Raw genomic sequence first — 1,675 nt, forward strand, 5'->3', positions numbered from 1 at the left:
GCAACACAAGTACAACTCTATGCAACATCTGATAAGGTATTAATTAAATTCCTAAAAAGAAGATATATGTAAGAATTTTTTTGTCAAGAGGAATAACAGTGTGGATTCACTTAATAAGCAGACTACTGAATATGCCCTTCCTATTATTCTTCTAAGCACATAAATTCAATTCTTAATCAACTCGGGCTTATATAAAATATATCGTCCGCGCACTTATTTCATGTTACTTAAGCACTCTCATTTGCGATTTCCTATTTTCCCTAAAAGCTAAATAGATTTTTTTTTTTTTTTTTGCCTGTTCCAAATACGGTGCCTTAATAGATTTACGTATGATCCATGAAGGTTGGATGAAATTTACATTTGTTGCCAATATTTCACCTCTCCAAGCTTCGAAGTGACTGGGTGATGGCATGTTACAACTAGGCAAGCCACATTTGAACTAACGCGTGCCTTTATGTGTGTTTGTTTAATTCTGCATGAATTCCTAGTCCCTACAAATAATTCTTGATGTGCAAATCAATGAGCCATAAATGCGCCTTTGTACTAACGTGTGCCTTTGTGTGTGTTTAGAGAACCCCATCACCACCCTTTGCGCCCAATGTACCCATTTATTTCTATTTTTCTTCATAATTTCAAGGAGGAATGGAATTTGGATCATTGGGTACATTGGTAAAGTGTGTCTGGGAAGTAGATTACGACAAGCTAAAGTGCCTGAATAATGCACTTAAATATATTTTCTTAGCAACAATTACCTTACAATTATTAGAACTTGGATTCTATAATTGCTCACAGCTTAATCATCCCATACTTTAAGAAATGATCATTTGCACAAGTAAGCACAACTACATGCAATGACAAATACAAAAAGTTGATCCAGAATATAACCTGTAAGCTTCTGCTAGAGCTTTTTCTATGTGTGTAACATTCCTAATTCCAAAAGCAATTGTGTAACCATCCATTGAATCATCTTCAAACTTCAGGGCTTCTGCATCTCCTTCCTCCCAAATGAGAGATCTATTATCTCCAAGACCTGTAAGTATCAAAAGACAACGCTACTTTCAACAAAATGCATGCCATAGAATTAACATATTCTATGATCAAAGTATCCTAAATACAGTATTAACTTACCTCTCTCTTTGGCTCGCTTTTTTCCTACGTTTAACATATTTGGGTTCATATCACATACATATATCGTGGTTTCTTCCTGCAAATTATCATCATAAACATCTAGTGTGGCTCTATTTTTGACACCATTTATACTTTCTAAGATCCTAAAAGCAATATCCCCTGTAAAATTAGAAGAATCGTTACTCAATATGAGATTATGTCAATTAAACAGGCTTCGGCGCTGTAAGGAATATACCATGATGGGCAGCATGTGAAGAAAAAACATTGACTTTGAAATAATGGATGAGTTTCTAGCTCAACCTAGAATCACAATGATCACAAGGATCAAAATATCGCTCATATTTACTCTGTGGCTAGAATAACAAGTGACTGGTGAACCTCTGTTTAGCCATTCATTACATGTTCACATTAGGAATTTCTTTTTGCAGCATATGATTGCAGAACATCTGATGTAGTAGTGATGGCAACGGGGCGGGGCACCCGCACCCCGTCCCGCCCCCTTTGGCCAAAACCCCGCCTCGCTCTTCTTAGACAGGGCGGGGCGGGG

The 1,675-nt window shown here is 37.0% G+C and overlaps 1 pseudogene; it reads right to left on the reverse strand.

The window, feature by feature from the left end:
• LOC111377114 overlaps window positions 1-1,675 on the reverse strand; it is a 20,696-nt pseudogene that overhangs the window by 9,870 nt on the left and 9,151 nt on the right.

Source organism: Olea europaea, unplaced genomic scaffold (genome assembly GCF_002742605.1).
Source record: "Olea europaea var. sylvestris unplaced genomic scaffold, O_europaea_v1 scaffold1606, whole genome shotgun sequence".
Classification (NCBI taxonomy): Eukaryota; Viridiplantae; Streptophyta; class Magnoliopsida; order Lamiales; family Oleaceae; genus Olea; species Olea europaea.